The sequence below is a fragment of the Triturus cristatus genome, chromosome 4_1 (genome assembly GCF_964204655.1).
Source record: "Triturus cristatus chromosome 4_1, aTriCri1.1, whole genome shotgun sequence".
Taxonomy (NCBI): domain Eukaryota; kingdom Metazoa; phylum Chordata; class Amphibia; order Caudata; family Salamandridae; genus Triturus; species Triturus cristatus.
This window is the reverse complement of record NC_140585.1, coordinates 59,304,884-59,332,207: the sequence shown is the minus strand read 5'-3', so window position 1 is coordinate 59,332,207 and position 27,324 is coordinate 59,304,884. Positions and strand designations below refer to the sequence as shown.

General features: G+C 48.6%; 1 protein-coding gene across 2 annotated transcripts in view; it reads left to right on the top strand.

The window, feature by feature from the left end:
- LOC146839503 (uncharacterized) overlaps positions 1-27,324 on the top strand; it is a 133,586-nt gene that overhangs the window by 48,789 nt on the left and 57,473 nt on the right. Inside the window, exon 2 of one of the 2 annotated variants that reach the window (XM_085651547.1) lies at positions 15,341-15,433. The exons of the other annotated variant lie outside the window; for it this stretch is intronic. The gene's annotated coding sequence lies outside the window, so the exon portion shown is untranslated. The remainder of the gene's footprint in view (positions 1-15,340; positions 15,434-27,324) is intronic. 2 annotated transcript variants of the gene reach the window in all.

Genomic DNA, 27,324 nt, shown 5'->3' with positions numbered 1-27,324 from the left:
GCGATTCTTCTTTAGATCGGATCTGATCATTGAAACAATTTTCCTTACAGAAGGGAGAGTCCATGACTACTGTTCTCTTACTCCAATTTATGCTTGGATTGTGCTCTGTTAGCCACGGCAGTCCCAAAATTAATTGGAACTGAGGAGCATCAATTAGATTGAACGTCATTTGCTCAGAATGACCATTCAGTCCATTCAATTGAACTAATTCAGTTTCGTGAGTGATTGGCCCTGAAGATAGATTTGTGCCATCCACAGCCCTCACTGCCTCCAGAATTTCCTTTCTGACAAACTTGATTCCCTGCTGGCGGGCATAATTGATGTCACAAAAATTTCCGGTAGCCCCTGAATCTATCATCACTGAGACCTTCTTTATTTCCAATCCCCGAAAGCTTATGGTAAAGGAGACTACCAAATGGGGAGCGGCAGACTGTAAAGTGTTCACAACTTGCTGAGGTTCTTGAGCTGTCTTAGTCATTGCTTCCACCCGCGCAGCTCCTTCTACGGGTGAAGCCTGTCTTTTCCCTGCTGAGAAACCTTTGGTCTTTTTGGGCACTCTTTTACAAAATGCCCTGCTGATCCACAATATAAACAGAGTTGCGCACTTCGTCGACGTTCTTTTTCCTCTTTAGTCAGGGGCCCTCTAACGGATCCAATTTGCATTGGTTCTTCGGTGGAAGCCCCTTCTGGAGCCTTGTGAGTCTCCGTCTTAACTCGGTCAAAGCGAGGAGGAAAAGGTCGAAAGTTTTTTTTCTTTTCATTGCGCCGCTCACTCAATCTGTGATCGAGCTGTAGCACCAAATCAATCAGTTCTGAAATTTCTGTAGGTCTTCGAGGAATTTGGGCGAGCGCATCTTTTAGTTCAGCCTTTAATCCTCTATAAAATATGGCTGCTCTCTTTTCTTCGGGCCAATTAGTCTCTACAATCAATTTGTTAAACTGCGCCAGATATCCTACGAGGTCTCGAGATCCTTGCTTGAGTTCCAACAACTCATTATCCGTAGCTTGGGATGCAGAGCGTCGATCAAAAATCCTAGAAAATTCTTTTTTGAAACCTTCAAAATCATACAAAACAGGGTCATTCCGAGTGACCAGAGACATAGACCAGGCAGCTGCATCACCATTCAGATACGACAGGATAAAGGCCACTTTAGATTGATCTTCAGCAAAGATCACTGGGCGACATAAAAAGTGCAATGAGCACTGAGTCAAAAATATTTGCGCCTTAAGAGGATCTCCACCAAATCTTTCCGGGGGCGCCAAAGGAATGATTGGCGAGATTGCGTGAATGACTTGAGTGGAAATGTCTGCAGAGGAGGGGTAACTTGACGAAGGTGGGGGACCCTTATGAACTGACCCTGAAGCCACCAACTCATCTAATTTCTGCCTAGTTTGCATGGATTCTTGACTAGACCTCCTAACTTCCTCCCTCAGGGATTTGTTATCGTCTAGGGCACTATTTAATTGTTCCTGCATATTGGTCAAAATGCTAGTCAAGGATATTAAATCTATACCCTCAGCCATACTGCCCGGGAGGGAATCTGCAATCCTCAATTAAGAGGTAGGCACTTCAATCTGTCAGAACTGCTTTACGGCAGGGGGACGATTTCCTCGGAGGCAGATGACTTGTCCCAATTCCAACCTGCCCAAGCCAGCGACAGGTGAAGGCAACTGTCACTGACTTCAGCTCGGGGGAAAGGGGAAGTGGAAGACAAAACAAGAGAAACTGCCTCTGGACTCTGGTCACTCTCCTCACTTCTATATTCAGAAAGGAAGCCACCTGCAAGAGAGAACACAACATATACTTGCCCAATGTTCTCAATTACTTCTTTTGCCCTCTCTCTATTTTACGCCCATTTACCTGAGTCACAGCTGAGGCTAGCTCCTCTCTATATGCCTTGTCTGAATTGTGTAATAATCTGATTGACTGGAAGGACCACTCTCAAGAGCTTGAATGTCACCTTGTTTTCAGGAAGTTTCTTATTAAGTAGTTCTCAATCAATTTGGAAGTCCAACCATAACTTAGTTCTTTTCAGTTCAGTTCTCAGTGACCTCTAGAGCTCTAGATAGAATGGTTCCTTGTTACTGCTACTCCTTATCTCCAACAGTTTCTTTTGTCTGAATGCGTGAACCTTGAAAATCACTTGAACACTCTTACTTGTGAGACAGGGGCTCTTCTCTTCACAGAAGCTGCTCCCCTTACCAATCTTCGACTCTCGCCTTTCTTACTCTACGGAGGCCTGAAGCTGCTCTGGTCTTCACCTTTGTTCTCTGGTAAAGAATTTCAGAAAAGGCTTGAGAAAACTAATATACAAGAAAAAACTACAAGATAGCATTCACTACTTCCCTACTGATAACTTTGAGTCGCCTTATATCTTCTCTGAGGTACTTCACTGGATTGACACGAAGCGCTGAGGGAAAACGCTCCTGTCAACGGTTTTCAAATCGTTGAAGTGCGCCGCGCGATCTCCGCGCATGCGCATCAGCCCATCCAAGCGTCTCGAGGGCGTACAACTAGACCGCGCACCACCACAGGAAGTGGACACAGTCAAGTCTCGATCCCCTGCTAAGGGGTGCTTCAAATTACCAATAACTGCACACAGGAAAGACCTCCAACCAGGACTAATTCTCCTCCAACGCGGATACTTGGCTACAGGGATCTTTATGGAGACATGTCTTTCCTTGCCATCGTGATGCCTAGCATAGACGGGAGCGTTCCTGACAGATAGGCACCCACCCCTCCTATGTCTGGGCACTGCTGGGGGGACTCTGCACCCTCACCTCCTATGTCTGGGCACTGCTGGGAGGACTCTCACCCACCCCTCCTGTGTCTGGGCACTGCTGGGAGTGATAGGCACCCACCCCTCCTGTGTCTGGGCACTGCTGGGGGGACTCTGCACCCACCCCTCCTATATCTGGGCACTACTGGGAGGACTCTCAACCACCCCTCCTGTGTCTGGGCACTGCTGGGAGTGATAGGCAACCACCCCTCCTATGTCTGGCCATGTACGCTCCATGCATACACGGGTGGGGGTACGCTCCATACATACACGTGTGGGGGTACGCTCCGGACATACACTGGTGGGGTGGCAGTACGCTCCATTCATACATGTGTGGGGATACGCTTCGTACATACCCGTACCCACGCTCTGCGGGCCTGGGTACGGGCCGTACCCATGCCTTTGGAACATGGGTACGGTGCGGACCCCCAATGTTGGCGTGCCGTAGGGGTCCGCGCCGTACCCAGCACTTCAGAGCGTGGGTACGGGCCGTACCACGCACACACCTACGTCACCCCAACATTGGGGTCAGCACCGTACCCACGCTCTTCAAGCATGGGTACGGTGCGGACCCCTACGACACCCCAACATTGGGGGTCCGCACCGTACCCACGCTCTTAAAGCATGGGTACGGTGCGGACCCCCAATGGGGTGCCGTAGGGGTGCGCACCGTACCCGTGCCTTCTGGGCGTGGGTACGGGTCGGACCACGCGTACCCCTACGTCACCCCAACAATGCTGGTACGGCCCGTACCCAGGCCTTTCGAACGTGGGTACGGGTCGTACCGCCATTGTTGGGGTGACGTAGGTGTGTGCGTGGTACGGCCCGTACCCACGCTCTTAAGGCGTGTGTACGGTACGTACCGGATTTGTTGTGTTGGCGGTTCGCGTCATCACCCACTTCCGTTGTGGCGGACGCTGGCGTTGCTGGACACGCCCCCACCCCCTCGAGGTGACCAGGCCCTGGAGGTCAGGTATGTGCAGGGCATGTATGACTTGTGACATGGGTGGGGGTTTGGTTTCCTGCCCCTGCTCCCCCCCCCTTTGCCCCTGGGTGTGGTTCTGACCTTCTGCGGCGTCTGCGTCGGTACCTGTAGAGCAGGTGGACTGCTATGAGGGCCGGGATGACACGTAGGTTTGGGTCCATGGCTGTCCGTCGCGTACTGGTGCTCCTTGTGCGCGTCGTCCTGATTTCCCGGCAGTTTTTGGCAGCCGGAAAATATAATCTGTGCGGGGTGACGTCGGTGCGGATCGTACTTCCTGGTTCGTGAAACGCAGCCTGAAGGCGTCCCGACGTCACGTCGGAGCATTCCCGGATCACATTTGTATGTATATTTTCGTTGGTCGGTGTTTTGTACGAATCGTACGGAAATGGTCTTTCCATACGAATCGTACTTGCATTTTTGTAATGTTTTTTCACCGGGTACGAGTCGGACGGAGAAAATGCTCCGTCCGACGGTTCGTACCCGGTTTCTCCAGGATCTGACCTTCTGCGGCGTCTGCGTCGGTACCTGTAGAGCAGGTGGACTGCTATGAGCGCCGGGATGACACGTAGGTTCGGGTCCATGGCTGTCCGTCGCGTACTGGTGCTCCTTGTGCGCGTCGTCCTGATTTCCCGGCAGTTTTTGGCAGCCGGAAAATATAATCCGTGCGGGGTGATGTCGGTGCGGATCGTACTTCCTGGTTCGTGAGACGCAGCCTGAAGGCGTCCCGACGTCACGTCGGAGCATTCCCGGATCACATTTGTATGTATATTTTCGTTGGTCGGTGTTTTGTACGAATCGTACGGAAATGGTGTTTCCATACGAATCGTACTTGCATTTTTGTCATGTTTTTTCACCGGGTACGAGTCGGACGGAGAAAATGCTCCGTCCGACGGTTCGTACCCGGTTTCTCCAGGATCCTAATCGGCACCTATATGTATATATTTAATTCATTTTTACATTATATCTATTAGTTATAATTTTTAAACATTTTAAAATATTATTAACTATGTTTATTTTCAGTCAGTTCACAAACTTTATTCGGATAAACATTGTATCCAAAAAAGTGTGACAATGGTTAAAAATGACAAAAAAAGTAGCAATACATAATAGTAAGAATCACAGTTGTATAAACACAATATCATAAAATTTAGATGACAGAATAAGACAAAAATCATCAATAATAAATAAATCACTAATATATAAAATCAATCCATTCGATGATTATGAACTGTCCGTGCGTGAATGAAACTCAGTGATTAGACATTGTCTTATGCGTCCTGGTTGCAATTCTCAAAAATGTGCTTAGGCGGAAAAGCAGCTCTTCATCAGCCAAGGCAAGCGTACATGAATAAGCAGAAACCAAACGGATAGGCCTGCTCTTATTAAAAAATGGGAGAAGAAGCCACTTGATATATTTCATGTAATATTTGCAGAAAAAGAAAAAGTGTTGGATTGATTGGCCACTCACCCCGTCACATAGTCTGGGTAGTGAATCAAGTTTCGGGTGAAAACCCAGAGGGAAACACAATGCAAATTTAACTGCCCCAGCCCTCAGGTGGAATAAGAGGCTCCTTTCCCACCGACTCATGGGTACGGTGAGATAATTTGGTAAGGGGTGACAGTGCCATTCGTAAGCCATATAACTGGAAACAGAGGGTTTATTGGTTCTATATGACAAATAAAGAACGCTTCTAAGTTCTCTTTTATTTACAGTTTCTGCTTCGCTAGGATTTCAAAAAATGCAGCCCTTATTGACGCTGCATAAGCTTTGATACACTCCAGATAACCAGGGAATATCCATCCCCTTCTCACACTTCAAACAGTCTGTTATAATGTTTTTTGTTAAGATAGCTGCCTGATTCTTCCAGACTGATAGCCAGAAAAGAGCTGGGCGGGCGCGTATAAAATCAGATATATGATTTAAATTCAATTCCTTGTGGTAAATTTATTGTGGGGTCGAGATTGGGATACTCAACAGCTTTCTACAAAACCGTTTTTCTTCCTGCTGAATGCAAGAGCTATCTGCGGTGCCCCAAATCTCAGCTCTGTACGTAGCCACAGGGACACATTGTAGTTTAAAAAAATGTTAAATAGCTAAAATAGCACCTGCGAAAACTAAAAATAGAATTAATAGTCTTTGAGAACTTGCTCCTGGAGTGAGTAAGATGCTCAGTCCAGGAGCCGTTCGCAGCAAAGACTACTCCGAGATCAGGGAATTTACAGGTACTTGTCAAATGTTGATTGCCAGCAACAATAGAACTAGGCTGGTGTTTTCTAGGGCCACAGAACATTAAAAATGATTTTTTAGGTCTCGCCAGACCCAGCGCATGCGCTGGTCTGGCGAGACATATTGAGAGTGCTCCAAAAAGTGCTACCAGGCCAGCCTAGAGCTACAGTGCATGTGCGCGGGTGCGCGCGCCATGTTTTTCCGCGATTACTTTCACTTTCGTGGCCGCACGGCCGCTTTGATGTTTGATCGCGATCACTTTCACGGCCGCTTGTTTTTATTTTTCTAAGCTGCTGATCATGTTGTACCTGTGCTGTGTCTGTTTCTTTAAAGCATTTGTTTACTATGGAAAAGTTAAACCTTTTGACTTTGCCAGCTCCTGTTGAACTTACAAACAACTCTCTCTGTGAGGCATTGAAGAGCTCTGTAGTCCAGCATGAGTGAAGGGAGGGCTAGAGAGCTGCTACGCTTTGATACTTTAGAAATAGCGGCGAAATGAGGTGCAAAAGGAAGTACTTGTCTGACCTCCGCCTCTTCTGAATGTTCTGCATCCTCAGATTTGCACCCAAGTTATCTGAGGCCGGAGCTAGTACCTGCTGCAGTAGCTCTGACCGCTGGCATCTTGCTGGTGCCTTCAGGCTCAGCCCCGCATCACCGCACTCCCACAGCCCTTCTGTCTGTGCTGCGCTGAGTGGCGGCCAATTTCCAGACGTAGAAGGACCGCTTCTGAGCAAGTCTGTTTGCTCTGCAGTCGGTTTCTGCTGCAGTTAAATTTTTTTGACCGAGCCTGTGGAATTTTGCTCAACCTCAACTCAAACCTGGCTCCCCAGCTCCGAAATCGTCCGCTCTGGCCATTACGCCACATCCTCTGCCCACTTTCATGCTTAGTAGGAAATGGGCTGGTGCAAGCTGCCTCCTGACGGGAGCCCCGGCAATGATTATTTTTTTTTTACAAATTAACCACTGGCAAAGAGCGTGATGTTGGTAAATTGGTGGTTTAGTTTATTGAAGGCCCTAGGCGAATGAATGTTGAGGTTATAATGAATGATTACATTTGATTGTCATCTCCACTCGGCTCATGTGTGAGAAACTCAGCTCCTCAGACCTCCCTCTTCTCACAGCCCAGGGGTGGTTCCTCGTCTACATTCAAGGGTCCCCCTATGTGAAGAATGCAAAGGATAGCGGGGGATCGATCCCAAAATAGCAGCAAATGTTTGGGGAAAATAAATGACTCGATGCTGACATTTTACACCTGATTCCACCAGGTTTCAGTTAGCCTACAGCATTTATTTCAAGAAGTTCGTTGGATTTCGCAGTAAAATGTGACCCCATTGCTTAAGGCGTGTTCGTCTTGTCTCCGGTAGATTACTGAAACTCACTGTAAGGAGGTGCACCATTTGAGACCATAAACTAAAAGTAGTGCAAGGGGCCTTTTAAATCTCAATACAAGGAAAATTTGCAACAGGTGCTCACACATTTTTAGGTCTTGCTGAGCCCAGCGCATGCGCTGGCTCGGAGAGACATTTTGGAGGTGAGTTTTCAAAGTGCTGCTGGCTGGCCTAGCGCTTGCGTTCACGCGCGAACCGCTAGCATTCAGCAGCACTTTGAAAACTCGTGCTTTAGCGTGTCATCGCGATCACTTTCGCTTTCAGAGCGATCGCAATGACTTTCGCTTTTACGGCCGCGCGGCGTTACTTTTACTGCCGCGCGGCCAATTCTTGTTTTACATGCAAACCATCTTCCCAACCCTTCTCACCTACCCACCTGCTGCCCACTTCCCTTCCCCACCCACCTCCCGCGTCTCCCTCCCCGCAATCTCTTTCCCGCTCTCATGTGTGCGCCCCTACTTTCCTCTGACTCTTCCTTTCCACCTATGTCCCCATCTCGCTATCACTCCCTCTGCTGCCATGTTCTCCATTATTTGAAAAGATTGACCGTCTCCCTAAAACTCCTCCCACTCTATTATCGTGACCACGCCCCGTATTATTGTTAAACAGCCTCATCCGAGCCCGACTGCTCGACCAGGTCTACCTCATTAGAATAACCCCGCCCCCTGGCTTCATTCATAAAGCCGGGCATGGCCCCAGAATGACCGCTCACTGGTTACCCCGGCGGACTTCTAAGGGTGAGCGAAGGATTACTGCTGACTCAAGTTAAAGGGACCGAAATAGTCTCTCAGTAGTGCCCCAGGGGAGCACTTCTGTCATGTGGACTTTCAAGACGGCCATATTGGAAAGGGGATTTCACCTTAAAGTCCACAGAAGGGACGCAACGTTTACTTTCATTCTCTCACCAGAGATAACAGTTTTAAGGATTTCATGGCTGCAATGCTAAAACACTAACATAGATAGCATAGCTGATATCGTCTGAGGACTTGAAACCAATGGTGTCACAAGAAGACCTCAATGAAAGAATAAGACCTCCTCAATTAAACATAAAATTATTATAATAACTCCCAATTCCTCACTACGCACGTGACCTGGCTAGATTAAATGTCGAAAATATACTTGTCAACGTTTGACAACAGCTAACAATACAGTGGCCACCTGATTGGTTTTATAAGGGCGTGACCGGTATTATAATGTCCTGCTGGCCTGGTACATAAATTAGAAATATCACCTAAAGTCGATATATTTCCCCCTTATAAGCACGTACTTTAAGCAGTAAATGCTAGAAGAAAACATTTAAAAATGTGTTCTACATCTGCCCGAATGACCTTTGGCTGATAAATAAAGGCCATATTAAAAGCAAGCATTGGCATAGCCAATAGTTCTCGCCTTTGGGACCTTATAAGTGTTTAGCCATGCAACAGTTGATATTGTTGCACCAAGGATATTGTGCTGCCTAACTAAATAGTTTTAAGGTCCCAAAAGCGAGACCTATTGGCTATGCCAATGCTTGTTTAAATGTACGCACAAGTCCAAACTATCCATGAATTTGACAAAGGACTATACTAGGATACGTAGAGAATTAGGAGTGCGGCCTATAAGAACCGCATCATCTGCGTAAAGTAGTACAGGAAGGGGTTTCCCATGAATCATCGGGACATCTTGAGTCATAGGTACTAGTGACTTATTTAGGACATTAATATAAATAATAAAGAGGAGGGGGACCAGGACGCATCCCTGCCTGACCCCCCTTCCAACCTTAATGGCTCCCGATACCTCTCCCCCACTACCTATCCTCACCTGAGCCTCAAGGTCTTTATGGAGGTATGCCAGAAAATGAACCAGTGGCTCATCCAGCCCGTAGGCCAATAGGATAGCCCACAGCCTTGATCTGTTCACAAGGTCAAATGCTGAGGACAAATCCATAAAGGCCAAATAGACCGGGGAATTCCGAGCGATAGTGTACTTCCTATTACAAGGTTGAGGTTAAGGCATTGTTCGTTAGTGCCAACCTTGCTGCGGAAACCTAACTGGCAGGGCTCTAGAATACTGCACAGCTCTGACCATTCCAGGATCTTTTTGTATAAAACTCTGCCCAAAATTTTAAGGGTGTGATCAATCAATGAGATCGGCCTATAATTGCTAGGCTATGACCGATCCCCCTTTTTAAATATTGGGACGATGATACTCTTTGCCCAGGTACTGGGTAGCGGGCGTACATTAGATTGTTAAAAACGTTCAAAAGGAGCGGGGCCCAGAAGTCCGGGTTCCATTTGATTAAATCTATTGGTACCCCATCTGGGCCCGGGGCCTTATTCCCGATGCTATGATGAATAGCTTCCTCTACTTCGGGGAGTGTTATCTGGATGCCAGCGAATGGGCCAAATTCGTACAGGTCCGTCTCCGATGAAGGGGTAGCATAAATATTAGAAAAGTGTTTTTCCCAAGATTCACTGGATATAGTGCAGCTGAAGGGGGTTAGTAACTGTTCTGTGGATCAGAGATCCCTTACAGAAGACCAAAACAGTTTGCCCTTTTTATTTGTGGCTGCCTGAGATAGGGTTTCCCAACAATCGTTTGGTAGTACTCCCTTCCTCATGCTAACCGCTGCATTATAATTCTGCCTTGCCAATTTCACATCTGGGGCACACCTAGGTTTGGCTGAAAGGGCCCTACGTAGGTTGCTATTCGCCAGTGAACATTTGTCATCAAACCATCTAGGGCCCTGCTTCCTCAAAGAAGCAGGCTTCGACAGTAAGGTTTTGATGACCGTGCAGAGTTTAGAGAAATCATTGACTACCTCTAGGTGCAGAGTTTTAAATAACAGACATGAGTTAATGAGGGGCAGATTATCCTTCACTAGTAACTTAAACAGTTCATCGCTATCGACGCCCCTCCATATTAATCTTAAATTATCGATGGATGGCGTTAGGTCTTTAGCCCCACATTCAGCTGAAAACACGGGTCGAGGTGCCAATTGCAATGCTAATTTGATGGGGTTGTGATCCCCATGGAACGTGGCGATAACCTCTGCGCCCGTTAAGTAATCCACAAACACAGAAGAGATAAAAACAATATCTATTGTAAAGGAATGGCCCCTACCTCTGAATGTCGGAGGTTGATAGTTAATGGTGTGTGCTGGGCCCATCTGGTCCATAACGTTAACCAAATCATGTGAACTTAAGAACGCAGCCAACTCTGCGCCCCTACGAGAGGAGGAACCTTGGTTAAGTGTCTCTACACCATGATGTGTATCTTTGAGTTTTGCATTAAAATCTCCCGCTAGAATAGATAGTATTGCCCAAGTGTTGCTGACAATCTAAATTAGAGATAAAATCAAAAAGCATAATAACATTTCTAATAGGAACAGATTGGAAATCATTATTATAAAAATTCACCAAATAAAAAGAAACTCTTCTTTTATTAAATACAACTTGATAATTAGAACTACTAGTTGGTAAGACCTTAAAGCTCCTTCCAGCTGCTACGTTAAGCCCAATGAAAAGTCTCCCCGATGGACGGGCCGGTTTGTGATGGGATGCCGCTACGCTAATGCAATGGAACCCCTCAATATGCAAGTCATGAGTGGCCCAAGTCTCCTGGAGCATAACTACATCCTGTTCCTTAACTAGGCGCAACCAATCATGGTCACCAAGCTTAGACTGCAACCCTACTACGTTCGAACTTAGGATATTCAAGTCTGCTCCAATACTGCTTTTGATTAAAGATGGCTTGTCATTGGCATTATAAGTTAATACCATAGTAGCTGGAGAAACCATCTTAATTCAGAGTGACTTATCATTATCATTATGGGTTGGTACTATAGTAGCAGGAAGGTCCACCAAATAGGGCAGATGACATTGTTGGTCTGTCATTAATGGTGGTTGTCAATCCTGTGCATCTACGCTGGAGAGTGCATTAAACCTGTTGGTTCGCAAAGGGAGGACGTAAGTGTCCCTAACAGGTTTAAAAGGTGGCTTGTAAAAATAGCCCAAGGGGAGCGCACTAATACAGGTATTTTGTGTGGAGTGATGCTCAAAAATATTCAGTAAGCGGTGAACCATATGAGGTCTGTGAAAATTCAAAACAATACAGTCACCGTTTATATACTTGGCAGAGTGACCAACCCACGCTACTCTTCTGGCCATAAGAATGTCATTCATATTAGAAGGGTGAAAACCCTTATATTTTCAAAGCCAGTCTACAGACTTATTACGCAGGTCTACCCAAGACTCCCTTTGATCCTCCACTAAATTAGGGACCCCAGCCAACACCAGCACATAGGGACAAGAGTCAGGAGGTAAGCTTAACACATCAGTATTTGGCCTAATACGGGCCTTCCCAAGACTGCTAGAAGTATCCTTTCTTACACTTGGGTCACTTGCGGGGGCACTAGTCCGTGGCTGTGTGGAATTACTGTTTCCTGGGACATTAACTGTATTAGGTTGGGGAGCGTCCTGTCTTCCCCTCTGCTCGCTAATAAGTTGTGGCGCGGGAAATACATTTAAATTGCTGCAAATTGTGACATCTTTGTTCAGGACAAAACTAGATTGTGGCTCATACCCAAGTGTACCGCCCAGGGGAATTGAGGAGATTCCTCCCCCACCATTGTTATGAACAGAGTCCACCTTCCTCCCCCTCAGGTTGGCCAATTCAGAGTCCAAATGCTCCAATTTCCCCCAAAGTGCGTCAAAATTCGATTTAATAAAATCCTTGAGGTTTGCCAGTGCATTTCCGATAGATTCTACTGCAAAGTTGGTGTCAGCAGCAGCTCCCATGGTGTCTATATTGAGATCATTGCAGGCAGAGTTGGAGAAAACATCAGTCTGTATGCCCACTGAGACGGTAGGAATCGCCACCTGATTTGATGCTTTATTGACAGGTTGGCAGTCTTTGGTAAGTTTGGTTTGGTCTTTCTTTTTACAATTTTGGCGGTTTGTGATTTCACTTTGGGATTCCTTTGTGGACATGCCACCTGTGCTCTGGTGTTAAGACTAGGCATGTCTGGGGCAGCCTTACTAGAGGCTCCCAGATCTGGTGTGGATAGACTTGTGGGAGCGGTGCGTGCTTCCCGTACAGCACATTATTTGGAGTTGCGCAAGTTACACCATATGTGGTCAAAGCACCTAATGATAGATGAGATTGTAAGGGTACAGGGTCGAGCGACAGACGACGCTCTGTAAGTTCAATTTCATTAGTTAACAGGGACTCAGCCCTCACATGAAAAGCGTCCAGTGTCTCAACTGCTCCCCTGCGTTTGCTCATTTTCCAGCAGACCTAAACAGTCCAATTATAGAGCCGTGGGGTAGCGCGCTCTCCAATAAGATGTAACAGTTATGTTAATAATACTTGGAACTTACAGAGTAGATTCTTTCCTCAAATAGCAGATGTCACAGAGGTGGGCCAGCCCAGCCTCTTCCGGCCCCTGATGGGCACAGACGTGCCGCGTCGCGGTGGGAGAGGCTGCGCTATGAGCGCGTTGGCCCCGCCTCCCCCTCACTCGTGGCAGCTGCGTGGAACGGCAGGAACTCTGGGGGTTGCAGTCCCCAGAGTGTGATTACCAGCGTGGGCGGTGCGGCGATGATGGCATTGCCCCTGGGACCCTTGTCCCACCAGGGGATTTTAGCACGATGTGGTGTGGTGGACAGCAAAAACAAGCAGCACCAGGCAGCAGGCAGAGGAATGTTTATTTTAATTATATGTATTTGCTTTATTTTACATTATGTTTTAACTTAAAAAAAAAAAAACAATATTTTTAACAACGATATTTTTGACATCGATATTTTTTTTCTCGATATTTTTGTACTTACCATGATGTAGATAGGATGTCGATATTCTTGACATCGATATTTGTGTCCTGATATTTTTGTACCTCGATATTTTGGTACTCGATATTTTGTCAGTGAATCGTATGCGTGAGATGTGTGTGAGTATGAATCTGGCTGAACGCAGGTGCTTAGGCAGGGTTCGAAAAATCTGAAAAATGGTACTAGTCCTGCAGGTCTAGTACCTTTAAAAAATCTCCTTGACCTGACAGTAACCTACTTGACCTTCTTTTCTGAAAGCAGAGCAAATGTGACAAGATAACAAGATTTAAAGGCCTCTTTATTGCTCATTTGCTTTGTGAGCACTAAAAAGGCCTTTCAATCTTGTTATCTTGTCACATTTTCTCCGTTTTCAAAGACAGAGGACAAAAGTTAGTATGTTTTCCCACTCGCCAGAAAGGGCGAGTAGGACCTAAAAATAGCTCAAACTCATTAAATTTACCTCGCAAATGCGAGCGGTCGAGTGGATTTGTCGAGCCCTGATAGGGGGTTGATGGAAGGTGATACAGTTGTTAATGTAGGCAGGGATTTGTTGGGTAGTGTCTTGAATGTGTGCGTGAGGAGTTTGAACTGTGGACGCTTATGTATCTGGAGCCAGGGAGCTGTGTTATGTGTTCTGAGTGGGAAGTTGAGGATACGTCTAACTGCTGCGTTTCGGGTGGTTTTCAACCTTCTGGTGAGCTGTTTGACGATTCCTGCATAGAGAGGTCCCGTGGTCCAAACTACTGTTGATGAGTGCGTGGATGATGGTCTTATGGTGATTCTTAAGAGCCGTTTGAAAATGTTCTTTAGGGTGTGGAAGCAGTGGCGGCATTGACCTGTGCGAACCTGTACACCTTTTTGTTGATGATGTTCCCTGGGTTACTTGCGCACGAGCTGGAGGTGGGAGTAGGTCCTAGGTTGGATGGCCATCAGATGGAGTCCCATGGACAGGTGTTGTTTCCAAAGATCAACACTTCGATCTAGTCAGTGTTGAGTTTGAGACAGTTCAACTTCATCCTAGTGGCTACTTCCATCATACAGGCAGTGAGATTTCCAGTTTCCAAGGAGTATGACGTCCGGTTGACTGTCGGAGTTGTTTTTATCTGGAGGAGCAGATCAGTCGCATGCAGGTCCTTGAATCTCGAACTTGTGACGGAGCCTGATGAGGATGGAATGTGGTACCATGTGACACGCTGCCAAGAGGTACGATAGGATGACTGCCTTGCTCTCCCCTCTCTCTAGGATCATGCGAATAGCGTAGGTAGGTTCAATGAGCTTTGTTTCCGTGCTCTGGTTGGGCCTGCATCCAGATTGGGTGACATTGAGAAGCTGGTGGTTGACGAGGTAGCTGGTGAGACACTTCTTGATGGTTTTCTCTTGGACTTTGGCCATGTATGATAGGAGGGTGATCTGTCAGTAGTTGTAAAGTTTGGTGAGGTCCTCAGAGGGTTTCCTCATCAGGGTTATGACAGCTGCCTGCTTCCGGGTTTCTGGGAAGACGGCCGCATTGATGGAGTCATTCAGGATGGGAGTGAGGACTTCACTGATGGTGGTTGACCTTTGTTGAGGGTGTGGTGCGGGCATGGGTCTAGTGGGGCCCCTTAGTGGATGGTCTTCATGGTTACGGCAGTCTGTTTTGTGGAGATGATGTTCTACATGGTGAAGGTCCATTCTTCAGCTGAGATTGGAAGACTGGCTGCAAGATTGCTGGGGTCAGGTTAAAAGTTGAAGTTTGCGCATGCAAATGTGACCTCCTTCCAAAAGAAGTTATAGAGATTGTTGCAATGGTTCCTGTTAGGGATGATGTTGTTGGTGGTGGCTGCAGCACCGTGAATTTTCTGACTATGAAGAAGATTTATTTGTTGCTGTTGTTGCTGGCTTCGATGCGTTGGGTGTGGGCTGTTCACTTGGCATTTCAGACATGCTGGTGGAAGCATGTCAGGGCAGATTAGAAGACGTCATTGTCTGCAGTGTCTTGGATCATTCTCCTCTTGCTTTCCAGTTGCTTACAGTTCTGCATTGCCATCCTGAGTTCTACTGTATACCAGCTGGCTTACTTTTGTGATCTTGATTTTTCTCTATGTGCTTGAGGGGGCCAGGTTGTTGGTGCAGGTGGTGATCCATTCATTGAAGTTTTTGATGTCTTCCACTAGGTTGTTGCTGTGCTTGGGAAGGCGTATGGAGAGGGCAGAAGCCCAGTCCTTCTCTGAGAGGTTCTTCCAGCAGCGGCGACCTGTCCAGCGGTGGTGAGTCTCTTGTGATCCATGGTGGTGAGCTTGAAACTCAAAAGGGTGTTGTCAGTTCAGGGAATAGGCGTTGATTTGTAGACTCTGATGCTGTTTAGTGTGGAGAAGATAGGGTCCAGGAAGTGTTCGGCGGTGTGTGTGGGTGAGTCCGGTGACGTGCTGAGTAAGGTTGAGGTTCCTAAGGCTTTTAAGAAGGGTTTTTGAAGTTCAGTCTTTACGGTCCTATAGGTGAAAGTTTGGGTCTCAAAGAAGGATGAAAGTGCTGGAGTTGATGGTAATCTCAGAACTAGATTCTTTCCAATTTCCACTCTTACTGTTACACAGACCTACATCTCTATATTATCAAAGTCAAGAGAAGCCTTTTCCTTCTGTATTTTACATTGGGACTGCTGGCTTTTGATAATTCACTTTGTCGTTAATCTAGAAAGACATGAATCGGCTAGTTCACTGTAATTCTTCCAAACAGTTTGAGGACACTCTGTGCTGAATGCTTCAATCTCTGACCCAATGAGAACCGCATTTGTTTGTGAACATCTGAGGGGAAAAATAAATTGGGGTTTTCCCCACACGGGCTTCGGTCCGTTTGAAGGTCACCTTCTTCAGATAGCAACCGTTGTATCCTTTCTGGTTAATTACTTGATGTCTGGAATACTACGTGGAATACACATCCAGTCTCCTGTTATCCCATACTCTTTACCAAGAGACTATAAACGGCCAAAGTGTTCCCCAGTCACACTGAGGACGGATTGTTTCCCTTCTAACAATGCTATGATGTGACTGGCTGTGGTGGCAGCAGATTATTAGTCCGGGTATCACTGTGTTCACTTGCACCCCTAAGGGGAATACTGCTGGCTGAGGATGGGGAGGGCAGGTATGTGTCTGTCTGGCCGGCTGTTTGCTGTTACATGCTGGTTGTCCTGTGTCCCTGATGTGCCTGACAACCTGACCATTTCTATTGCTTTGGCTCCCCTCCCTGATACTAGAAGTAGGTGGAGGAGGTGGTGGGGGGGTGATCTTGAAATCCCTTTCATTGTAAGAGCAGTTTTCCTCTGAGCTCAGTGACATCCAGCTTCCTCCTTTTTCTGACAATTTGAGCTCTGTGACTTTATCAGTCAAACGCCAATTTAGAAGAAAGTGACCTGGAGCAGTTCTGACTCACCTTTGAATTGCTCAGCCCAGAAAGGAGCAAGCAACACCTGAATGGAAGAAAGTTCTGGAAGATCTGCACGAGGCACCTCCTGCCTGGAGGTGGCTGCAAACCGGTGAGCCACCACAAACCACAGACTCGTTCCAGCCCAGCGGGCCTCTGAGCAACAACAAGCCTTTTTCCTTTTGCCTTTTTCACCTCGTTTTTCCCCGCCGCTGCTGCCGACTCGCCCCTCCCCCCAGCACGACCAGTGCGACCGGCCCAATCCAGCTCCCCTCCCCACTCCCGCCACAGCTGTCCAACCCTCCCCGACCCCTACTTAATGGTGGCCACTGCGGGGACATGCGAGCAACACCACTGACTAATTGTCAGTGAAATTGCTATCCCTCCCTCGCAGCTCTATTAAGTGAGGTCTTCCCCCGAGCCCCTGCACTCTCGAGTGTTGGCGTTCGAGGCCCTCCTCCACCCGCAGGTTTCACCTGCGCCTCATCCCTGGTGGTCCAGTGGACATCTGTCTCCATTCTCTCACTCCGATTTTTCTCTCCTTTTTCACTCGTTTTTTCCCCTCACTTCTATCTTCCCCTTCACTCTCCTTCTGGGTCTTTTCTCCATTTTCTGTAGTTTTCCCCTCATTTCAAGCTCCCCCCTTCACTCTCCTTCTGTGTCTTTCCTTTGTTTTTCACTCGTTTTTTACCCTCATCTCAATCGCCCCCTTTCACTATCCTTCTGTGTCTTTCCTCCACCCTTTCTTGCACTTTTGCTTCCTTATTTGCACTTTTCTTTCTCTTTTTGCCGTTTTCCTTTTGCCTTTTTCAGCCCGTTTTCCCTGCCGCTGCTGCCCCCGCGGCCCCTCCCCCCCCCCCCCCCCAGCACGACCAGTGCGACCGGCCCAATCCAGCTCCCCTCCCCACTCCCGCCTCCCAGCTGTCCAGCCCCCCAGAGCCCTTCTTAATGGTGGCCACTGCGCGGCCGCACCTTTGGCGCGCCAAAGGCAAGCCCATCTGCGCCCATCCGCGACCAGACTGCCACCAGCTCCAGGAACCCTGGATCTCTGCACCGCCAACGCTAGGACCCAGCGGCACTCCACGCTCTCAACCCAGGCCGCAACAGCAACTGCAAGCTAGCATCACCAGCCGACATGCACGGACCCTTCAGCTGTCACTGCTGCCGACACACCTGCACTGCCAAGACCACGGACCCATCGCAACCTGCCTGCAAGAACACAACCGAACCGAAGACCCTGCAATGCATCCTCCTCTACGTCCGATCCCTCCACAAACACACCACCGAAATCTGGGACCTCCTTGACCGCACCACCCCGGACGTACCGATACCTGGACCAACACCACCTCGGGACCGGATATCGCCATTCCCCAAGGATACAAGATCGCCAGGAAGGACCTCCCCACCCGCCCGGGAGGAGGAATCGCCATCATCCACAAATCCACCCTTCGCCTGAGCACTCTCCCCGATGAGCCCACAGACCTGATGGAACACCTTCACTTCAAGATACTGACCAGCCCTACCTCCACCCTCCGAGGAACCCTCATCTACCGACCCCCTGGAACCCGCTGACTTTTCGCCAACTCCATCACGGACATCATCTGCCCGCATGCCATCGCATGAATCGCCATCGCGTCCACCAACTACACCCTACTGGGAGACCTCAACTTCCACCTCGACAACCAACTGGACCCCAGCACCACATCCCTCCTGGACAACCTCCACAACATTGGACTTGGCCAGATCGTGGCCGAACCCACACACTCAGCAGGACACACCCTCGACCCTCTCTTTACAACAAGAAACTCCATCACCTTCAGCCACACCATCGAACTCCCATGGACTGACCATCAATGCGTCCACTTCAGCTTCGGAACACCCACCAGCCACAGACACCAACACCTGCTCCTATGAAGAAACTGGACCAGAATCACCGACAACCAGCTAACCTCATCCCTCAGCAACTCCACCCCAACCATCTCACAAAACGACGACCCCAACACCTGCAGCTCGAACCCTGCACAGATGAATCTCCAACAGCGCCAACACCACAGCCCCCCTCAAGAAAAACAACAACACCCACACCAAGAAAGCTAGATGGTTCACCACCGAACTTCGAGAGTCCAGACTCGCTTGCCGCCGCCTCGAAAAGGCCTGGAGGAACACCAAATCCACAGATGCCCACAACAACTTCAGAGCTGTCACCAACGCCCACCACCAACTCGAGGAAAAAAGCGATTGAAGACAGAATCTCTACTAAAACACACAACAGCAAATAACTCTTCAACATCATCAAGGAGTTCGCCCAACCCACCAGCAAGTCCACCGACATCCCTCCCTCACAAGACCTCTGCGACAAACTCAGCACTTTTTTCCACTACATAATCAAGAGCATTCATGACAACCAACCACCCCCCTGATGCCAGCGATCGACAACTGGACAGCCCTCAGCACCGAAGACACACTGAACACGATGAAGTCAATCCACCCCGGGGCCTCCACGGACCCCTGCCCCCACCACATTTTCAACAGACCCGCACTACACCATCGCACCCATGCTCTGCCACACCATCAACCGCTCCCTGGCAACCGCCTCGTACCCCGACGACTGGAAACACGCTGAGATCAACCCCCTCCTGAAGAGACCCTCGGCGGACCCCACTGACCTCAAAAACTACAGACCCATTTCTCTGCTCCCGTTCCCAGCTAAAGTCATTGAGAAAGCCATCAACAGTCAACTCGCCACATTCATCGAAGAGCACAACATCCTCGACTCCTCCCAATCCGGCTTCAGAAAAAACACCAGTACGGAAACCGCCCTTCTCGCCATAACAGACGACATCCGCACCTTACTGGACAAAGGAGAAACAGCAGCCCTCATCCTCCTCATCCTCTCAGCGGCGTTTGACACAGTCTCTCACCGCACCCTAATACGCAGACTCCACGACGCAGGGATCCAAGACAAGGCCCTTGACTGGATCCGCTCCTTCCTCTCTGGCAGAACGCAGCGGGTCAGACTCCCCCCTTTCCTCTCGGACCCTACACTTACCACCTGCGGAGTCCCCCAGGGGTCCTTGCTCAGCCCTACGCTCTTCAACGACTACATGGCTCCGTTCGCCCTCATCGTCAGAACCTACGGACTCAGCATTGTGTCATACGCAGTCGACACCCAACTCATCCTCCCCCTATTCAACGAACCCAACCCTGCCAGACACAACTTTCGAGAAGGCATGGAATCCGTCGCCAAATGGATGAAAAACAGCTGCCTACAACTAAACACCAGCAAAACGGAAGTACTCATTGTGGGCCCAAACCCCAACACCTGGAACGTCACCTGGTGCCCCCCCCGTCCTCAGAAGCCCGCCCACCCCCAAGGACCATGCATTCAACCTGGGAATCATCCTGGACTCAGAGCTCAAAATGGACCGCCAGATCAACTCCGTCTCGTCCTCCTGCTTCCACATCCGCCGCCTCCTACTTAAGACCTTCAAATGGATCCCCCTCGAACACAGAAAGACTGTCACTCACGCCTTGGTCACCAGCAGGCTCGACTACGGCAGCGCACTCTATGCTGGAATAAACAAAAACCTCACCCGCAAGCTACAGAACATCCAAAACACCGCCGCAAGACTGGTCCTCAACCTGCGAAGACACTGCCACATCTCCCAGCCCCTGCGCACACTCCACTGGCTCCCCATCAAAGCTAGAGTCACCTTCAAGATGCTCACCCACGCTCACAAGGCCTTCCACGACACCGGAACAGCATACCTGAACAGCCGACTCAAATTCCACGTACCTCAAAGGACCCTACGATCAGCCCAGCTCTCCTACTCTGTGGTCCCCTGCACCAGAAAGACCAGATCAGTCGGCCGCTCCTTCTCCTTCCTCGCGGCCAGAGCCTGGAACGCCCTCTGTCTCCACCTCAGACAGACATCATCTCTCCCCATCTTCACAAGAAACCTCAAAACCTGGCTCTTTGACAGACCCCCTCCTTGATGGACTGGAACCTGCAAACCCCCACTCCCCCAGCGCCTTGAGATCCTCACGGGTGAGTAGTCGCGCTTAACAAACACCTGATTGATTGATTAAAGCATCATCCAGGGTAGTGGTGCTGTAGAATCACATTTTCTGTCGGTCGTTCTGTGACCACAGGTGTCATGGCACTCGGTAACCAAGAACAGACTGATAGATGTGAAACAGACAGACAAAGCACAAGCCATCAGGACTGTATGGTAGCAGGATAAAACATATTGTCACAGCTCTCCTGAAACAATTATGACTTTACAAGGGACGGAATAGGTTGAGGGGCCAAAGATAGTTCAATTTGGATATGCTGCCTAAGTTCACCAAAGGGCCTCCAGTCACATCTAGCCCTCTGGAAGGAAAGAATATGACGCTGGACCCGGGCGCTGGATCGCAGAAATGACATAGGAGTATGGGGCATCAACACATCAGCCAACGAGGTTGGACTGCCTTTTCACTCTGTAAAAGACCTGATGAGTAAGACAGAGAATTTTAAAGTGGATCAGTTTTTTGCCTGTAAGCCACTGAAGACACATGATGACATTTCTGCATCCCTAACTCTAGCATTATTGGTATATTGTGACTACATTGTAGTCTTCCCAACGCAGTTTCCAGCAAGTGGAGGTAGAAAATAAAGGCTCTTACCCCCTCCACTTGTTTAGGTCTGTGGTGCAATTGTAATATCATATTATGATCCACGGTTGAAAATGCAAGAAGAGCAAACCTTTGATTTTAAGGATGGAAAGTTAAATGTGGTGACCAGGTTCTTAATCTTTTCAGCTACAACCGGCATGGGCCAGTGGTCCAACATCCCAGCTGATGTAGTTCCACCAATGACAAGAACTTTCGTTTTATCTCTGTTCATCTGAATACATTTAGTAGTCATCAGTACATGAATGACTTGTCAAGCAGCCCCCAGATGACTGATGAAATTGTCAGAATCCTGGTCCAGTGTAAGGAAGAGCTGGCATAGGCTTACACTTAACCCTCAGTGCTGCCACAAACGGATTAAAGAGAAAGGGTGAGGTAGCTTAGCCCTTGAGTTGCTCAGTTATATTGCTGAGTGGAAAAGCAACGTTCTGAGAACCCCCAAACTGATAGGAGCAGAATGATTGGAAAGTCTGCCTGCAGTGCCTTCCATCGAGGGATATTCGACCGAAAGCAAGTGGTTGACAGTCTCTGAAGCAGTTTAGAGACTGAACTCAGTCCTTAAACTTCCTAAACCACTAAAAACAGCGACTGCAACTGAAAGCGTTCAAGACACTGCAGCAGAATCCTATTCCAGTGGACTCCATAGAGGGCACTGACTCAGCTTAGCCATTATTTCCAATTGAATACCTTGCAGCTACCAGACCAGTTGAGGTCTTAATTAGTCTAACCCTGCACTATGTCTTGACTTGATACCAAGCACTGGGCCTTGATAACTGAACACAGAGCGTCCAATCTGTAAAAAATTAGTGTAGGAGAGTAGGGTCTGCTTTCTATGTTCACCCCCACTTTTTGCTTTTGCTTTACTGGTTTTCGACTTAGATGTGGCTGTGGGCCTGCTAATCAGACCCACAGCCCTGCTGTTCTCTCTCTAAATTGATACTATGTACTTTAGGTGCATAACCCATTTGGATAGGATCACCTTATTGGCCCCTGTACAGTGTACCTTAGGTACCCAGGGCATAGGTATACCCTAGGCCTACCAGGGGCTGCAGCATGTATTATGCCACCCCTGGCCTGGCCTTCCATTATGACACAACTGGCTGATCACTCAGCTGGGGCAAGGTCGTGTAACCACTCCTTGCTTAGGTGTAGTATTCCTATACTTAACTTATATATAGACACATGTGTACCTATCAGCCACTCCTATGGCAGGCATTAACAATCCTGGAGGCAGAGTGCTTGGTAACATGTGAGATGGTGCTCTAGCATGAGCTGAGCCTGTCTGCAGCTTTCGGAACCATGTCCTTATAGCTGTTCTATGATTTAGCCTACCATATACTCTTAAAGTGCATATAATCTTAAACGGTTATGGTAACTATGGTTTGGCTTTATCAAAACATGTCGTGTAAGGTGTCTAACACTTTGGAATAATACCCCCATCCCATTTCTGGGGATGAGGATATTATCCTTTCTTCTAGAGGGAGAAGACATGTTGTAACCTACTTACCCGGTTAAAGTTAACCAGAGCCCCAGCATCACAAAATGGATGCTGCTGCCACGACACGAGTCTGACCTCCTGCTGCTGGGAGTGATCCCGGCAAGGGAGGCTTGGACAATAGGTTTCCTGCCTTGGGAGGTGCGAGCACCACCCCAGACAGGCCTTAGTGTATTGGGGCAGGGAGGGATGAATGAAACGAGACACTGCCTGGGGCACACAAGGTGCTCCTTGCATAGTCCAGTTCAAACCGGTGCTGGGGCACTCCAGCCCCAGTCCTGGCGCGAAACTGGACAAAGGGAAGGGGGTGTAACCACCCCCCTCCCAGGTCCCACCCATAAGGCGTGACCTAGCAGGCAACCCAGCCCCCCAGATTAGTATAAGAGTGGTAGCTGGGCCCCAGGAGATTAGATTATCCTGAACCTGCAACTTGAACAGAAACTCTGGACCTTCGACATTCGACGAAAGAAGAAGACTGAAGAATCTCCCTTGTGGCCAAGGAGTGGCTACCCTGTGCAAACAGGCACCATCAAGAGACTACCCTTTGCTTTGCTGAAGTTCTACGAGGGACCGACTGCAGAGCCCGACCAGAGCCTCGACTTCCAGACTTCTCCGACCCTGATCCACATCCACAGCCGAGCTGAGATCCGTGGAGGCGACGAGAGACGTGGGACCGGCTACCTGGGAAAAGTGGCGAGTATCTTCCAGCGCAGCTTCTGAGGCACCCTCGAAGTTGTGCACTGGGGATTGAGAAGCCCCGACCCCAAGCACCATCTGCACCGAAGATCAGCCCCCCACACTCCACGAGTCCTGCGTGGGGCCCTTCTGCATTTTCCTGCTTGCCGCGTCTGTCCGGTTACTTGCCCGTTGGCTAGTAACCTTTGTGACGACATCCCTTTGACTTTCGACTGCTGGTTTGGCTCCTCCAGACTGGCTCCTGCTCCTCTGCAAAAGAGAAGCTCCCCAGACCTTGCTGGTCTGCGCCAGAAGCAAGTCCTTCATTCTGCGTGGGTTCCGCTTGCCAAGGCTTGGTGAGTCCTTCTTCGACTTCGACGCCGCCGACAGCAAGAGCCTTCGTGGGACAGCTCGCCTCCTGGTCCTGGTCGTCCTCGACGTCTCCTGGTACCCGTGGCTGCTGCGACAAGCTTCACCTTTCCACTGCAAGCTTCACGACATCGCCTGGTTCCTTCCTGGTTCCACGTGGTCACTGGCTAGTGACCTTGACTCTGTCCCTTCTGCTTGCAGGTATCCTTCCTTCCTGATCCCAGCCTTGGGATCCACCGGACACTCTTCACTGACTGCCTGTCAGCATCTTTCTTCAGGCATCCATAGGAGTCGACGACGAAACCCGACGCAACTTCACACCTATGCACCCGCAGCCTGTGGGCTAGGTAACTTGGGTACTCCGGTGCTCATCAGGGTATTGACTATCCTAGGGTCTAGTTTCCGAGTCTCGACTCTCTAGCTGCTTCAGAAGTGTCCTTAAACTGTTAATTTCTAACTGCTAGTAATTCTATCAACTTTTACGCATTACGCGTGAGTGGTTCCACTCTGCACCTGGATCCCGTGGGCCTCCCACTTCCTAACCTTGGGTAGTATAGTGTAGCCCCAGCGATTCCCTAGGCCTAGGCCTATCCTATTTCCGTGACAGTGGTCCTTATACCACTTCTTTAGTATATGGTTTGCGTGGCCCCTAGGGCCTAACTGTATTACTTACCTGTGTGACTTAATGTATGCTTAAATAAGACTGTGTTGTACTTACCTCGATTCTCATAAAGAGTGCTGAGGGTTTGACTAGAATAAATACACTTTATTTTATATATATATCTGTTGTGGTGTCCTTTCATTTGGTATTCAAGGGATTATATATGGTATAACAGCTGGCTTCACATGCCATTCAGAGTTTAGCCTAAGACTGCTCTTGTCCATGCTACCACTAGGATAGCTGGTCTATAAGGTTGACTTTACAACCAATCACCATAAGGGTTGTTTGGACTGATATAAGGTGTACACTAGAACTAGTGACATCATACATCAGGCCAACTTCTCACATTGGTGAGCAGCGGTTGGGATCTGAGCTTGCTGTTGTAATACCATTGTAATCTTGAGATACTAAATTGAAAGATCACACAGATATTGTTTAGGTACATATAACATAGATTATAATACGTAAGTCCTACTGGACTTAGTGGTTGTAGGTTGAAGGGAGCAACACACCCTGACTACAACTACTAGTGAGGTTTAGTAGATACAACTAGTGTAGGTAGGTGCACACACCACACCCTCACTAGATCATGTCTCTGGGAGGACATCAAGGAGATGCTCTCTCAGGAGGGGCAGGTCTGAAGAAGACCCCCTCTAGATATGATACCCTAACTTTTCAGGAGATGAGACAATTGTGTACCTCCAGAAAGTTAAAACAGGGTGCAAACCCTACCCTCCTTCAGCTAGTACAACTCCTAGAGGAGTATGATACTCTTAGGGCCTCACAGGCCAGTACCCTAGGTACAAAGGAGGGTCTACCCACCACAGATGAGTCAGATGGGACTTCAGATGAAGAGGTAGACAGCCAGGGCCAAGTAGGAAGACTTAGCCAGGCTAACCTAAGCTTACATGGGAGTTTGCATGGGGTCCCCCCATACAGACCCCCAAGTGGGCTTAACCAGAGAAGCAGGAGAGACAGATCCCCTTCAAGGGAATCCATCCACTCCCATGTCTCTAGCATCTCTAATGCCTCTTCTCACAGGGGAATGACTTCCCCTGAGAGAAAGGAGCATGAAGCCAGAATGAGGGAAGCTAATCTGAGGATTCAGAGGGAAGAACTTGCCCTTGCCAAAGAGAAGCTTGCTCTGGCCAGAGAACAAAAGTTAAGTGGTTCAGAACCCACTGGTGGCAGCAATATCCCTAAGGATAGAGACAGGCACTATGATAATAGAAACCTGAGAAAGATTGTCCCTCCCTACAAGTGTGGGGTTGACATCCACAAATGGATAACTGCTTTGGAGAGGGCTTGCAAAGTACAGCAGGTTGCCCAAAGTCAGTGGGCAGCTATCTTGTGGCTCTCCTTCTCTGAGAAAGGTAGAGACAAGCTCCTCACAGTTAGTGATGAGGATGCAGACAATTACACTGTCCTGAAGAGTGCTCTAATTGATGGGTTTGGCCTAACCACTGAACAATACAGGTTGTTGTTCAGGGATACCCAGAAGACACAGACTCAGGACTGGACTGACTTTGTAGATTGTGCCACTAAGGCTCTGGAAGGCTGGCTAGTCGGAAGTAAGGTTAAAGACTAGACAGGATTGTATAATTTGATCATGAGAGAACAAATCCTTAACAACTGTCAAAACCAGCTACTGCATCAACACCTGATTGATTCTGATCTGACTTCTCCCCAAGAATAGGGAAAGAAGGCAGATAGATGGGTCAGGACTAGAATTAAGCAGAAAAACCAGAACCAGGGCGGTGATCAGAAAAAGGCAGACCAGAAGGGTAATGATCAGACACAAAAAGACCAGAAGTCTTCACCAGGCCCACAAAAGGCTCAGGGGGAGGGTGGTCCCAAAAAGGATAAAAAGAAAGATGGCCAAAAGAAACCATGGTGCAACTATTGTAAGTCCAACTCACATTGGTTTAGTGAGTGCACCAAAAAGGATAAGCCCCCAGCCACCATTGCCCCTAAGGCAACTGTACCCCCTAGTCCAGCTGTAAGTGGTGGTTCCCAGCAAAAGGGTGTAGTAGGGTTAACCCTGGGAACTGAGGAGGATTCTGGCCTAGTCAGAATACCTACTCAGGCTGTTCTGATCTGTGATGGGGACTTAGCTTTGTCCTCTACTGTAGGCCCCAGTAACCTGGGCAAGTACAGACAGACTCCTTTTATCAACCAAAGGATGGCTCAGGCCTACAGGGACACTGGGGCTAGTGTCACAATGGTGACACCTGCCTTTGTGGACCCTGGACAGATCATACTAGGTGAGAATTACCTAGTGACCAACGCTAGCAATGCCACTACCTCCCATAGTGTGGCTATTGTTAACTTCTCCTGGGGAGGGGTAACTGGCCTCAAGAAAGTTGTTGTTAGTTCAGACCTTCCTGTAGAGTGTTTACTGGGCAATGATCTTGAAACTTCAGTTTGGTCTGAAGTGGAGTATAGGACCCATGCAGAAATGCTGGGGATAGATGCACATGTCATTGCTGTGACCAGGTCACAGGCCAAAAAGTGCACCATTGAACAAGTGCTGGATCCTGAAACTATGGACCAGTCACAACCCAAGAGAAAGAGCAGTAGGGTTAAGGCTGTGCCTTCCCCCCTGCCTCAGGTGGTGGATCAGCCCTCCCAGGAGGATGATTCTGAGAGCCCTGAAGGAACTGTCCTAGAAGAACTTGAACCTGATCAGGTTGAGTTTCTTGGAACAGGGGGACCTTCAAGGGCAGATCTGAGGCAGGCTCAATTAGACTGCCCCTCTCTTGAACCCCTCAGACAGCAGGCTGCTGCTGAGGCTGCAGGGAATGCTCAAGGTACCCATAGAGTGTATTGGGATGAAGGGCTACTGTATTCAGAGGCTAGGGACCCCA